This window comes from Dreissena polymorpha, chromosome 4 (genome assembly GCF_020536995.1).
Source record: "Dreissena polymorpha isolate Duluth1 chromosome 4, UMN_Dpol_1.0, whole genome shotgun sequence".
Lineage (NCBI taxonomy): Eukaryota > Metazoa > Mollusca > Bivalvia > Myida > Dreissenidae > Dreissena > Dreissena polymorpha.
In genome coordinates, this window is record NC_068358.1 from 115,052,682 (window position 1) to 115,068,345 (window position 15,664).

General features: G+C 36.8%; 1 protein-coding gene across 5 annotated transcripts in view; it reads left to right on the forward strand.

The window, feature by feature from the left end:
* Positions 1-15,664, forward strand: part of LOC127878219 (galanin receptor type 1-like) — a 62,282-nt gene that overhangs the window by 34,172 nt on the left and 12,446 nt on the right. For all 5 annotated transcript variants that reach the window (XR_008048770.1, XM_052424737.1, XM_052424735.1 and 2 more), the window contains exon 2: positions 13,917-14,536. The gene's annotated coding sequence lies outside the window, so the exon portion shown is untranslated. The remainder of the gene's footprint in view (positions 1-13,916; positions 14,537-15,664) is intronic.

A 15,664-nucleotide genomic window follows, 5' to 3' on the forward strand; every position in this document is an offset into this window, starting at 1 on the left:
GTCTCTATGTATTACGATTAGTTGATTAGACACGACATAAAGCTTGCAGAGAATAACAGAGATAGACGATAGCTTATTTTCTAATTCGGAATACTTGGCAATTGTCCATTTCAAAAACTTACACATTTTCATGAACCGTTAACGTGTATGAAACTTTAAATTTATATCATTATTATGTGAGCACACCATATCACATATCACATATGTTGATTAAATGTGTACATTTGTTTTACTTAAGTAAATATTTAAATTTGCAAAAACTGATTTTCTAATATATCTCGGTAAACAAATGGCATAATCAACTTGACAGAAACATAATTAATCATATTTAAAACGCAGTCTTTGCAGAAGATCAGAATTATCGACGTATCATCCCAAAGAACAGCCATTAATATTAGCATGTGACAAAGACATTATTGTGGTTTACTAAGTTTAATCCAAATCACAACTTATAATAATTACTAGAATTTACTAACCCTCTACTGATTTTAATTATATCCACAATTTGTACAATTCATTATAAGGCCAGCAATATTCTTTGCATTTGGGAAAAGTATCTGCCTTTGGGGAAAATAGTGCAAAAATCCCTGCACTGGGGAACAATTGTGTCATTAAATCTTCAAATTGTAAATTTTGAATATTTTTAATTCCTTGGGACTTAATTTTGCAAGCCCATACATATATTTTTATGCCCCCCTTCGAAGAAGAGGGGGTATATTCTTTTGCACATGTCGGTCAGTCGGTAGGTCGGTCGGTCCGTCCACCAGATGGTTTCCGGATGATAACTCAAGAACGCTTAGGCCTACTACCCCCCTAGGATCATGAAACTTCATAGGTACATTGATCATGACTGGCAGATGACCCCTATTGATTTTCAGGTCACTAGGTCAAAGGTCAAGGTCACAGTGACTCGAAATAGTAAAATGGTTTCAGGATGATAACTCAAGAACGCTTAGGCCTAGGATCATGAAACTTCAAAGGTACATTGATCATGATTGGCAGATGACCCTTATTGATTTTCAGGTCACTAGGTCAAAGGTCAAGGTCACAGTGACTAAATAGTAAAATGGTTTCCGGTTGATAACTCAAGAATGCTTACGCCTAGGATCATGAAACTTCATGGGTACATTGATTACTGGCAGATGACCCCTATTGATTTTCAGGTCACTAGGTCAAAGGTCAAGGTCACAGTGACTTGAAATAGTAAAATGGTTTCTGAATGATAACTCAAGAATGCTTATGCCTAGGATCATAAAACTTCATAGGTACATTGATCATGACTGGCAGATGACCCCTATTGATTTTCAGGTCACTAGGTCAAAGGTCAAGGTCACAGTGACTTGAAACAGTAAAATGGTTTCTGGATGATAAGTCAAGAATGGTTACGCCTAGGATCATGAAACTTCATAGGTACATTAATCATGACTGGCAGATGACCCCTATTGATTTTCAGGTCACTAGGTCAAAGGTCAAGGTCACTGTGACTCGAAAGAGTCAAATGATTTCCGGATGATAACTTAATGATGCTTACGCCTTGGATCATGAAACTTCATAGGAACATTGATCATGACTGGCAGATGACCCCTATTGATTTTCAGGTCACTAGGTCAAAGGTCAAGGTCACACTGACTCGAAACAGTAAAATGGTTTCCGGATGATAACTCAAGAATGCTTACGCCTTGGATCATGAAACTTCATAGGTAGATTGATGATGACTGGCAGATGACCCCCTATTGATTTTCAGGCCAGTAGGTCAAAGGTCAAGGTCACAGTGACAAAAAACGTATTCACACAATTGCTGCCACTACAACTGACAGCCCATATGGGGGGCATGCTTGTTTTACAAACAGCCCTTGTTCTCATGGGTTTTTGGAAAATGTTAAGCTTCAATTCTCACTTTTGGACAGAGTTGTGTAATTGTGAAATAAACCGATATCCAGACTGGTGAGTTATAGGTCCTCAATAGACACTTACTCAGGTTGGCCATCATCAACATCAGAACTGTGTTGGTGCAATGGTTAGTGAATGTAAATTGAAGTAACCTGATTGATCAAATACAATGTATGATGTTTTATTGTCCCCTACCGGTGAAACCGGAGGGGACTTATGGTTTGCACTCCGTCTGTCTGTCAGTCTGTCTGTCAGTCAGTCCGTCACACTTTTCTTGATCCTGCGATAACTTTAAAAGTTCTTCATATTCTTTCATGAAACTTGAAACATAGATAGATGGCAATATGCAGATTATGCAAGTCATTTCATTTTGTTCCTATGTCAAGAACTCTGGTTGCTATGGCAACAAATAATTATTATTTTTTAATTCTGACAATGGTGGAGTTTCACCAGTAGGGGACCATATTGCTTGGCAATCTCTTGTTATATTTGTTTAACCTTAATTAATGGAGCAAGGTGCTTGTGGTTACACACAACTAATTCACTTTTAAGCTCACCTGATTGCTCAGGTGAGCTTTTGTGACCGGTCTTTGTCCGGCGTACGTTCGTCCGTCCGTCCATCTGTCCGTTAACATTTGTTCGTAAACACTCTAGAGGCCACATTTATTGTCCGATCTTCATGAAACATGGTCAGAAGCGACCTCCCAATGAAATCTCGGTCGAGTTTGAAACTGGGTTGTGCCAGGTCAAAAACTAGGTCACTAGGTCAAAAAAAAGAAAAAACTTTTAAACACTGTAGAAGTCACATTTCATGCCCAATCTTCATGTAACTTTGTCAAAATGTTTGTCTTAATGATATGTTGGTTGAGTTCAAAAGTGGTTCCGGTCTGTTGAAAAACATGGCCGCCAGTGGGCGGGGCAGTTTTCCTTATTTGGCTATAAAGAAACCTTGTAAACACTCTGGAAGTCACAATTTTTGCCCAATCATCATGAAAATTGGTCAAAACATTGATTTTATTGATTTCTCGGACGAGTTAAAAAATGGTCCAGATCGGTGAAAAAACATGGCTGCCAGTGGGCTGGGCATTTTTCTCTATATGTATATAGTGAAAACATGTCAACACTTTAGAAGTTACATTTTTGGCCCAATGTTCATGAAATTTTGTCAGAACTTTTGTTTCCTAGATCCTTGAGTTAAGTTTGAAAATGGTTCCGGTCTGTTGAAAAACATGGTTGCCAGGGGGAGGTGGCAGTTTTCCTTATATTTATATAGTAAAAAGGCTTGCAAACAATCATGAATTAAGGTCATGTAACATGTGAGACAACTCTTCTAAATATTGCATTTAAAAATACAGTAGTTACTCCCCTTTGATTATTAATGTTTTCATAATAATACAGTGTAGTTGTGTTTCATTTATGTGTTAATAGTTATTCGAAGTTGGATGTTTTTATGCCCCCTTTCGAAGAAAAGGGGGCATATAGTGATCGGACTGTCCGTCCGTCCGTCTATCTGTCTGTCCGTTTGTCCTTCTTTCCGTCACACTTTGCATTTAGGTTTCCAAAAATGCTCATAACCTCTATGTCCCTTGAGATATAACCTTCATGTTTGGTATGCATGTGTTTATGGACAAGGCCTTTCCTTACGCACACAAATTTGTAGCCCTGTGACCTTGACCTTGAACTTCGGGTCCGCGTTAAGGTTTCAAAATCTGCGTTTAGGTTTCGAAAAAAGCTCATAACTTCTATGTCCCTTGAGATATAACCTTCATATTTGGTATGCATGTGTATATGGACAATGCCTTTCTATACGCACAAAATTTTTTACCCCTGTGACCTTGACCTTGAACTTAGGGTCCGCGTTTAGGTTTCGGAATCTGCGTTTAGGTTTCGAAAAATGCACATAACTTTTATGTCCCTTGAGATATAACCTTCATATTTGGTATGCATGTGTATATGGACAAGGCCTTTCCATACACACACAATTTTTAACCCCTGTGACCTTGATCTTGAACTTAGGGTCTGCTTTTAGGTTTCGAAATCTGCGTTTAGGTTTCGAAAAATGCTCAAAACTTCTATGTCCCTTGAGATATAACCTTCATATTTGGTATGCATGTGTATATGGACAAGGCCTTTCCATCTAAAATCTGCATTTAGGTTTCGAAAAATGCTCATAACTTCTATGTCCCTTGAAATATAACCTTCATATTTGGTATGCATGTGTATATGGACAAGGCCTTTCCATACGCACAACAAAATTTTACCCCTGTGATCTTGACCTTGAAATAGGGTCCGCGTTTAGGTTTCAAAATCTGCGTTTAGGTTTCGAAAAATGCTCATAACTTCTATGTCCCTTGAGATATAGCCTTCATATTTGGTATGTATATGTATATGGACAAGGCCTTTCCATACACACACATTTTTTTTTCCCTGTGACCTTGACCTTGAACTTAGGGTCCTCGTTTAGGTTTAGAAGTCTGCGTTTAGGTTTTGAAAAATGCTCATAACTTCTATGTCCCTTGAGATATAACCTTCATATTTGGTATGCATGTGTATATGGACAAGGCCTTTACATACGCACACAAATTTTTACCCCTGTGACCTTGACATTGAACTTAGGGTCCGTGTTTAGGTTTCGAAATCTGTAATTAGGTTTCGAAAAATGCTCATAACTTCTATGTCCCTTGAGATATAACCTTCTTATTTGGTATGCATGTGTTTATGGACAAGGCCTTTCCTTACGCACACAATTTTTTACCCCTGTGACCTTGACCTTGAACTTGGGGTCCGCGTTTAGGTTTCAAAATCTGCGTTTCGGTTTCAAAAAATGCTCATAACTTCTATGTCCCTTGAGATATAACCTTCATATTTGGTATGCATGTGTATATGGACAAGGCCGTTCCATACGCACACAATTTTTTATCCCTTTGACCTTAACCTTGAAGTTAGGGTCCGTGTTTAGGTTTCGAAATCTGCGGTTAGGTTTTGAAAAATGCTCATAACTTCTATGTCCCTTGAGATATAACCTTCATATTTGGTATGCATGTTTATATGGACAAGGCCTTTCCATACGCACACAAATTTTGACCCCTGTGGCCTTGACCTTGAACTTAGGGTCCGTGTTTAGGTTTTAAAATCTGCGTTTAGGTTTCGAAAAATGCTATAACTTCTATCAAAGCGTTTATAGGGGGCATATGTCATCCTATGGTGACAGCTCTTGTTTTTAGCTCACCTGATTGCTCAGGTGAGCTTTTGTGACTGGTCTTTGTCCGTCGTCCGTCCGCCCACATTTGTTCGTAAACACTCTAGAGGCCACATTTATTGTCCGATCTTCATGAAACTTGGTCAGAAGATTTGTCCCAAAGAAATCTCGATCGAGTTTGAAACTGGGTCATGTTGAGTCAAAAACTAGGTCACTAGGTCAAAAAAAAGAAAAAGCTTGTAAACACTGTAGAAGTCACATTTGATGCCCAATCTTCATGTAACTTTGTCTATATGTCTGTGTTAATGATATGTTGGTTGAGTTCAAAAGTGGTTCCGGTCCATTGAAAAACATGGCCGCCAGTGGGCGGGGCAGTTTGCCTTATATGGCTTTAGAGAAACCTTGTAAACACTCTAGAAGTCACAATTTTTGCCCAATCATCATGAAAGTTAATCAAAACATTGGTTTTATTGATATGTCGGATGAGTTCGAAAATGGTCCAGATTGGGAAAAAACATGGCCGCCAGTGGGCGGGGCATTTTTCTCTATATGTATATAGTGAAAACATGTGAACACTCTAGAAGTCACATTTTTTGCCCAATTTTCATAAAATTTGGTCAGAACATTTGTTTTCTGATACGAGAGTTGAGTTGGAAAATGGTTCCGGTCAGTTGAATAACATGGCTGCCGGGGGGGGGGGGGGGCAGTTTTCTTATATTATATAGTAAAAAAAGCTTGTGAACACTCTAGATGTCACATTTTTTGCCCAATCATCATGAAACTTGGTGAATAGATTTGTTTTATATATATCTCAGATGAGTTTCCAAATGGTCCCTATGGGTCAATAAACATGGCTGCCAGGGGGGTGGGGCAGTTTTCCTTATGTGACTATATAGAGAAAAACCTTGTGATCGAACACTATAGAAGTCACATTTTTTGCCTAATCATCGTGAAACTTAGTCAATACATTGGTTTTATTATGCCCCCCTTCGAAGAAGAGGGGGTATATTGCTTTGCTCATGTCGGTCGGTCCGTCCACCAGGTGGTTGTCATACGATAACTCAAGAACGCTTGGGCCTAGGATCATGAAACTTCATAGGTACATTGATCATGACTGGCAGATGACCCCTATTGATTTTGAGGTCACTAGGTCAAAGGTCAAGGTCACGGTGACTCGAAATAGTAAAATGGTTTTTGAATGATAACTCAAAAATGCAACGGCCAACAGGGCACACTCTGAACAATATTACTGAAGCAACTGGTCTGTAATTCTAAATCTATAATTATCAGTCCAATGAAACATCATCCTTTTAGTAAAATACAGTGGATCAGTAAAATTTTTATCAGAATATGAGTTTTTTTGTATATTTTGTATATTAAATATTGTGTTAATGTTTAAGTTTGTTGATTAATATAAATATAATCAGGACAGGGGAGGTAATACACTATTATATCTTTCTTATATACAGGGGAAACAAATGCAATAAGTTTAAATTTATTGTTACAGCATTTGCCTCCCTTGTAATATATTTAAATGTTACCAAATGTAAGGCTTACTGCATTTTTAATATGCATACTACTACTACTACTACTACTACTGCTGCTGCTGCTGCTGCTGCTGCTGCTGCTGCTGCTGCTGCTGCGGCTGCAGCTGCTGCTACTACTTCTACTTACTACTACTACTACTACTACTACTACTACTACTACTACTACTACTACTACTACTACTACTAGTACTACTACTACTACTACTACTAGTACTACTACTACTACTACTACTTCTACTACTACTACTACTACTACTACTATTACTACTACTACTACTACTACTACTACTACTACTACTACTACACCACCACCACCACCACCACAACTACCACCACCACCACCACAGTTCACAGTGACAAAAACGTATTCACACAATGGCTGCTACTACAACTTATAGCCCATATAGGGGGGCATGCATGTTTTACAAACAGCCCTTGTTGATTTCTTGGACAAGTTGGAAAATGGCTCAGATCGGTGAAACACACTTTTTAGCTCACCTGATTGCTCAGGTGAGGTTTAAGGATTGGTCTTTGTCCGCTGTCCGTCCGTCCACATTTGGTTTGTAAACACTCTAGCATTCACATTTCTCAAGCATTCTTTATCAAAGTTGCTGAAAGATCTAGGTAAAGTTTGATGATGAGCAAAATCACATAATTAATGCCATAATTATTGCCCTTAGATTGTCCAAATTTTCATTATATTATACAAAATCCTTATAAGCAAAGTTTGATGTTTAGAGGGTCAACTCAAAATATAGGTCACCATTTCAAATCTTACAAAAACAAAAACACTTCCTACGCCAGAGTTTTGGTTCAATAATGATGAAACTTGACCAGGATGTTTGTCTGATCAATATCTAGGTCATGTTTGACATTAGGTAAAGATTGAATGAACCGACTCCTCTCAGGTGAAACGAACTAGGGCCATCTTGGCCCTCTTGTATATTTTTACTGGCTGATATTTAAGGCAGTTTTAGAGTGAAAAAAAACCCTCAAATTTACTTCATTTTGGGATTTTTTGGGCAATTGGCATTGTATAATTTTTCATACTGGGAAAGTGCCACTTACCAGTACTTGATAACACTTTTCAAATTTTGAAATTATGTTTTTGATCAGAAGATAGATATTAATACTTGTAGCAAAAAAAACAACAGCAAACTGTGTGTAATGATAATCTGAATTATCATAATCCAGTGACACCACCAACATTTAGTTGCAATAATCCAACTCCCAGCAATTGACCCTCAGTCTGAGCTGTACGTATGAGAGCATTCAAGAAGAACTACACCAACATCATGTGCCACATACGACTGTAGTGTGTGTATTGCCTACAACTATTTATTTACAACAACATTTCATAGGCTCTTAAAGCAGAGTTTTTATAATAAACATATGCTTGGAAAAATGGTTTTATATCAAAGTCCTGATGTTTAATAACCCTGAATAAAGTAATTCTAGAGAAGAATGATATCTAGGCTGATTTGAAACTGGATCCTTTGGGGTAAAAAACCTGGTCACTTTGTCAAATTAAAGGAAAAGAGTGTTAACACTTTACATTTATTTCCCAATCTTCATGAAACTTGGTCAGAACATTTTTCACTAATGACGTCTAATGAGTCAACCAAGTTTGAAACTGCATCAAGTAAGTAAAAAACTAGTTTGCTGGGTCAAATTAAAGAAAAAGAGTGTAAACACTTTAGTGACTGCATTTTTATATTGTAATCTCTGTGTAACTTGCTCTCAACATTTTCATGTGATTTCTTAAACAAGTCAGGTATGGTTTCTTTTTTTTAGGCAAACAATTCAGAAAAATATTTACTTTTTTGAGATTGCTATATTGGGCATTCAGAGCTGATTAAAATTACTTTTCTAATCATTCAGTTTTGTTCATATTCTGCAAGAAGACATAAAGTAATCAATCAGACATGAAACCTAATAGCTACCGGTACACCTGTTGTTGATTAAGATGTAAATAATGTTTATTTAGGCAATTGGTTGGAAAAGAGGTATAGAAATATTTCAAACTTGTTCAGCTTCTTTAGTCTGATGTTATCTTTGATGGAATTTCTTGGAAATGTTTTAAGAAAGTGGTGTTTACAGTTATGAAGGAAAAGCCTGGTGCGAGCCTAAACACTGATATGCGCTGGACTTTGCTAAAATCAGGCTCGATGAACATGCATATAGTGTTATTCCAGATTAGCTTGTGGGGTCCACACAGGCTTATCTGGGAAGAAGTTTCTGCCCAACTTGATTATTATTTAAAGGATATTTCCTTTGATCAAATTCATACATATTATTGAAAAATGTTGTCCCTGATTATCAGACTTCTCAGGCTTATCTGGGACGATACTTTATGCATACTGTATGAGTTACACCCGTTTCTTTCCGGATTTAGCTCATATTTGTGGCTGGGAAGAAAATTTTGACCCATCTTGTAAAAATTGACTTCTTGCTTGCTAATAATATGAAAGTGCAACATCTGACAACTCAAAATAAAAAATGTGAGCACTGAATTCCTAATAATTGTAGAACTTATGACAAAAGTATATTGTAGGTCTTACAATGATTTCAGATATTTTGTATAAAAAAGCAATATGATTTGAAGATATGAATTACACTTAATGACCTATATTGTGACTGTTATGCTAACCACAAGTGCTTTTTTTCAATTGTAAAACCAATTAATATTCATTACAGAGAAAAATGTAAATCAGGCAAAGCTTAAAATATCATGGTTGATGTGGAAACAAAAAACAGCCAGATATTTATCATGATTTTACAGCAAGTATATAACATAAAAAGTTGCAAACAAAAACAGATTTGAGAGATATTTTTATGCTCCTGGTAGGGTGGCATATAGCAGTTGAACTGTCTGTCAGTCCGTCCGTCTGTCTGTCTGTCTGTAAACTTTATCATTTGCCATAACTTTTGCAGTATTAAAGATAGCAACTTGATATTTGGCTTTGCATGTGTACCTCATGGAGCTGCACATTTTGAGTTGTTAAAGGTCAAAGTCATCCTTCAAGGATCAAAGGTAAAAAAAATCGAAGGAAAGTAACAAACTTTAAAGGGGGATAATTTCTATTTATCATTTGGCAGGTACAGATCATTTTCACAAGGGAAGTAATATTTGTTAAAGGAATATAATCAACAAACAAAAAAATCAAAGCGGCGCAGTAAGAGGAGTGTGTTTCTGACAAATAAATCTCTTGTTTTCATACATTTGAGCAAGATTTAACATATAAAATTGACAAAAGATCTCAAAATGTATTAATTGGTATTGACCATGGTTTTTTTGGGCCCGATTTTATAGCCGTAATTCGGCTATGTTCCCAATCCCAAAAAGTATACTTTTTCCCCAAAATGTGGCCATAAATTCCCAATTTCCAAAAAAAAAATTTTTTTTTTTTAGAAAGAAGTGTTTTTTATCTCAATTTTAATTCAAATACATCTAACAAAGTATTATATGATTTTGTTCTTTTAATTTGAATGATTATAAAGAGTTATATCAAATTTAGTATTTCCCTAATCACTGGACTTTTCGTGTGAAAAAAGGCTAATGAATTTATTTTCCCAATTTCATGAAAATGCCAATAAAATTCCCAATGCCAAAGCCATGGGCTATCTTCCCTAAAAGTGGGAAAAAAACCTGTTGACTGTTATATTTTACAGAAATCAAATGATATTCTTCAAATGACTGCACATCAAATCATTTTTTTGCCCCCCCCTTCGAAGTGTATATTTTCTTTTGCACATGTCGGTCGGTCGGTCCGTCCACCAGATGGTTTCCGGATGATAACTCAAGAATGCTTAGGCCTAGAATCCTGAATCTTCATAGGTACATTGGTCATGACTGGCAGATGACCCCTATTGATTTTCAGGTCACTAGGTCAAAGGTCAAGGTCACAGTGACTCGAAATAGTAAAATGGTTTCCGGATGATATCTCAAGAATGCTTACGCCTAGGATCTTGAAACTTCATAGGTACATTGATCATGACTGGCAGATGACCCCTATTGATTTTCAGGTCACTAGGTCAAAGGTCAAGGTCACAGTGACAGTGACTCGAAATAGTAAAATGGTTTCCGGATAACTCAAGAATGCTTACGCCTAGGATCATGAAACTTCATAGGTACATTGATCATGACTGGCAGATGACCCCTATTGATTTTCAGGTCACTAGGTCAAAGGTCAAGGTCACAGTGACTCGAAATAGTAAAATGGTTTCCTGATGATATCTCAAGAATGCTTACGCCAAGGATCATGAAACTTCATAGGTAAATTGATCATGACTGGCAGATGACCCCTATTGATTTTCAGGTCACTAGGTCAAAGGTCAAGGTCACTGTTACTCAAAACACTAAAATGGTTTCCGGATGATAACTCAATAATGTTTATGCCTAGGATCATGAAACTTCATAGGTACATTGATCATGACTGGCAGATGACCCCTATTGATTTTCAGGTCAAAGGTCAAGGTCACAGTGACTTGAAACAGTAAAATGGTTTCTGGATGACAACTCAAGAATGCTTACGCCTAGGATCATGAAACTTCATAGGTACATTGATCATGACTGGCAGATGACCCCTATTGATTTTCAGGTCACTAGGTCAAAGGTCAAGGCCACAGTGACTCGAAACAGTAAAATGGTTTCCGGATGATAACTCAAGAATGCTTACGCCTAGGATCATGAAACTTCATAGGTACATTGATCATGACTGGCAGATGACCCCTAATGATTTTCAGGTCACTAGGTCAAAGGTCAAGGTCACAGTGACTCGAAGTAGTTAAATGGTTTCCAGATGATAACTCAAGAATTATTAGGCCTAGGATCATGAAACTTCACAGTTGCATTGATCATAACTGGCAGATGACCCCTATTGATTTTCAGGTCACTAAGTCAAAGGTCAAGGTCACAGTGACAAAAAACTTATTCACACAATGGCTGCCACTACAACTGACATCCCATATGGGGGGCATGCATGTTTTACAAACAGCCTTTGTTTATTTTAAAACTTTTCAAGTTATTAGCGAGGCTGTTTTCGGTGAAAACCCGAGCTATTGTCATAGCCAGCTCATCGTCCGTCGTCCGACGTCTGGCGTAGGTGTCGTGCTAAAACCTTAACATTGGCCATAACTTTTTAAATATTGAAGATAGCACCTTGATATTTGGCATGCATGTGTATCTCATGGAGCTGCACATTTTGAGTGGTAAATTTTCAAGGTGAACATCATCCTTCAAGGTCTAGGGTCGAAAAACAAAGTAAAGGGCAGTAATAACTTATAAATGGACATAGTTATCTGACCTGCCCACGTATATATTTTTGTTAAATAAATCAAAGCAGCGCAGTAGGCGGCATTGTGTTTCTTACAAACACATATGGTAAAAGGTGGTCAAGGTCAAGGTCATCCTTTACGGTCTACGGTAAAAAATACAAATTTAAGGGAAGTAATAAGCTTTAAAAAGGGAGAAAATTATTCAATATTGAACATAGCCACTTTATATATTTGGCATGCATGTGTATCTCATGGAGCTGCACATTTCGAGTGGTCAATCACAGTCACAGTAGTGACTTTTAATTATTTGCTACTAAAAATAGAGATTTGTTAGAAACAAATATTTTCAAGGGAAGTAATTTATATAATTATAAATCTCATGATATATATTTCCTTACCAAGAATTGAAGTTCTTTTCACAGTTACTGTACAGATTTATTATTTTGATTATTTATAACTCACATGATTGATTTAACAAAGTTTTTAACCAGGTTTTCCGAAGGAAAAAACTGGTTATTAGATTGGCCAATGCGGGCGGGCTGGCTGGCTGGCGGGCGGGCGGAACAAGCTTGTCCGGGCCATAACTATGTCGTTCATTGTCAGATTTTAAAATCATTTGGCACATTTATTCACCATCATTGGACGGTGTGTCGCGCGAAATAATTACGTCGATATCTCCAAGGTCAAGGTCACACTTTGAGTTCAAAGGTCAAAAATGGCCATAAATGAGCTTGTCCTGGCCATAACTATGTCATTCATTGTGAGATTTTAAAATCATTTGGCACATTTGTTCACCATCATGGGACGGTGTGTCGCACGAAAGAATCACGTCAATATCTCCAATGTCAAGGTCGCCACAACTAAAAATAGATTTTTTTAAAAACAAACTTACAAAGGGGGTTAATTTTGTTTGTTCATTTCAAAAGTTCAGTTTGAGTTTTCTCCCTTTATCAGATTTTTTTTTCACAATGAAAACCTGGTTTTGTGACAATTTTGTCCCTTGTTTTTTAATGATATAATTATAATTTCTTTGATGTACATTACATACCTGTGGACTTATGTCCATAGATACATGATCAACTCTGGCTATGATTTTATGAAAAAGAAAAAACAAACAAACTCTGGCTATGATCGCTTTTAAACCACAGGCCTTGGTTGTCAGTGATGTCTGACACGGTCATAATTGATTGTGAGACCCTCCCCCCCCCCCCCCCCCCCCCCCCCCCCCCCCCCCCCCCCCCCCCCCCCCCCCCCCCCGGTTGGATTGGACAAAATTCATGGGAAGTAATAAGCTTTAAAGGGAGATGATTTTTATACCTGCCAAATGATAAATAGCAATTTTATTTTTTTATTTCAAAGCAGCGCAATAGGGGGCATTGTGTTTCTGACGAACACATCTCTTGATATAATTATCATTTCTAACCTGTTCTAATTTGTGAATGCTAGTTTTCATTAAATATCAGTGGACTTATGTCCATACATACATGATCTCTTTGATAAACCACAGGCCTTGGTTGTCAGTGATGTCTGACTTGGTCATTTTTGACTGTCTACAGACCTCCCTCCCCCCCCCCCCCCCCGGTTGGATTGGAAAAAATCCAAGGGTAGTAATAAAGCTTTAAAGGGAGATGATGTCTATACCTCCCAAATGATATATATAAATATAAAATATATTTCAAAGTGGCACAGTAGGGGGCATTGTGTTTCTGACAAACACATCTCTTGTTGGGTCACTAGGTCAAAGGTTAAGGTCACTGTGACCTCTAAAAAAAATTCTGACAAGCTTTCGCAGCGGAGCATGGCACCCGTTATGCGGTGCTCTTGTTTGTACTTGTAATTGGTAGTTTCACAATATATATTTTAGCAAAACATGGGACAGAATATATAGTGAGAGTGGTTGCTGTGGAAAAAATCATTCATCTGACATCATATTTTGTCCAATTATCTTTGACATAGTGGCTTTTATATAAGAAAGCAATTGAAATACTTTTTTTTTATTTCAGAGTCTTCCAGCCAGCCAATCTCAGGAATCTTGATTAACCTCAGAAACCGTAGCAAGTGCCTTCAAATACTGTCAATAATTACTGACTGAATTGTTTCCTCATTTTGCCCATAAATTGCTGTGCAGAAATAACTCAACAAACTATAAACTTGATTGGATTTCCCAGTCATCAGAGAATGACAGTTCTGGTGCTGCCTTGTATGACCACATTTTACCCTCTACCTTCAGGATTGGTTTGTGACGCAGAAGTCAGATAAGCTTGCTATTTGCCGTCCACAAAAGGCATCAAATATGAGAGCTTGATCCACACATGTTTATGGTACTTAAACGCCTTGTTCGGTGATTTTATCAGAAGTTCTGAACAATTATTGGTGTTTTAGCAAATTTCTGGAAATATGATGAGTGGTATCACGTGGCTGATCCATTATTTGTGACATTTTAAGAGACCTGGTTTTTAGCTGGAAAAGGACAGATGAACAGATAGGAGTGTCTGGAAACAACTCAGATTTCTAGGCTTGTGAAAGGCGGTTAGGCAACAGAAGTGGTAAGGTGTACAGAGGTAAATGTACACACCTTTTACAGAGGACATCAGAAGTAGCTTTGTGTTACAGACAGTAGAAGGTTGGTGCTTTTTTGTGTCCATCTTTGAATAACAAATACAAACAACTGTTCAGTAATCTTTGAAAGTTAGCTTATGTTGATGATGTTGTCAATAAGCTTTCATGAATTTTACAGTTTAAGTTAAAAAAGTTTCATTTTGAGCTTGTTTTGATTTTGAAGTACTTAAATGAATGAGGGCACAAATAGAAAAGAATAGTCAGTAAATTCATCTCCACCATCTATTCATTGATAATTGCTCCTATTTAGCATTACATATTCCCAGAGGGGGGGGGGGGCTGTTTACTGGTAAATCAATTCAGTTTTGTTTTTCTGTCATTTACATGTACGGGAATGTCAAGACCCTGTTATTGGCAAGAACCATATTGAGATGATTGTGTGAACATATTTCATTTAAACAAATTTCCTATTTTAATGGCAATTAGTTAAAATATGCTTGCTTATGTCCTTCATGTGTGTATGTCATTAAACAATTTATTGCATGCTTTTACATGTAAGTTTGTTTTTTTTTCGCAAATAAATAAGAATAATAACTTAAGGTATTTCCACTCTTGTGGCAGCAGTTTACAAAAAAGGATAACAATGTGTCTTAGTTTTCAGTTCAGGAACACCAATGTACCTTAATTTTTAATTAATTAATACCTGTCAGTGCTTTTTTACGCTCCGAATTATTGTAAAAATTTATAAAAGGAAATATTGAATTAAGAAACAAATAAAACCAATTACAATGTGGGTCTATTCCTCTGTGCCATAACACAATTGTCGGAAAAGGCCTGAAATGATATAGAACTACATATTTACTACATGTATTTACCTCTAACTTCAAACTTGCCATAGATCTACCAGTAATTTATTATGTCACATATTTTACATTGTATTAAAAAAGCTGTGTCTTTAATGTGCATTGATTAAATTGTTCCAAATTTCTGATGATGTATTTTGGATGTGATTATTAAAAAAAAAAGTTGTTTTATTGGAGATGTAGAATAAATTGAAGATAAGAAACACTAACTGGTATATTTATAGGAGTATCAACTATTTAATATTAAAAACAATAGTTTAGTGTTAAAAATATAAAAACAAAATATTTGTCATTACATTGTTTAAGAAAATAATTTGCTTCCCATATGT